This window comes from Pteropus vampyrus, unplaced genomic scaffold, assembly GCF_000151845.1.
Source record: "Pteropus vampyrus isolate Shadow unplaced genomic scaffold, Pvam_2.0 Scaffold733, whole genome shotgun sequence".
Taxonomy (NCBI): domain Eukaryota; kingdom Metazoa; phylum Chordata; class Mammalia; order Chiroptera; family Pteropodidae; genus Pteropus; species Pteropus vampyrus.
In genome coordinates, this window is record NW_011889514.1 from 113,537 (window position 1) to 114,000 (window position 464).

A 464-nucleotide genomic window follows, 5' to 3' on the forward strand; every position below is an offset into this window, starting at 1 on the left:
GGTGACAGAAAGATATCTAACTATGGAAAGTGAACACACAGTGTAAATATAGACATGCCTTACTGTTAAAGTGTACAGCTGAAACTTATTGGATTTCGTTAACCAATGTCACCATAAGAAATAAAGAAAGAAGTTTTAAAATATTAAAAATAAAAATAAAAACTCACAAATTAATTAATTAATTAATTAATTAAAAAAGATAAAACTATGTCCAACGTTGCATAATTTTAATGAAGGTAAGAAATATGACAACGGTGAAGGACATATTTTTAAGGATATGTACATAAGTAGTTAAACCATTCGTAACTATGATTGACACCACATTCAGTGCTGTGATTACCTCTGGAAAGAGGCAGAAAAAGAGGTTAGGAAAGCATAGCATACACAGGTAGTTTCCATGAGACTGATCATATGTTAGGTAACAGGCTACAGAATTTAGAAATAAACAACATATGTTTTGTATG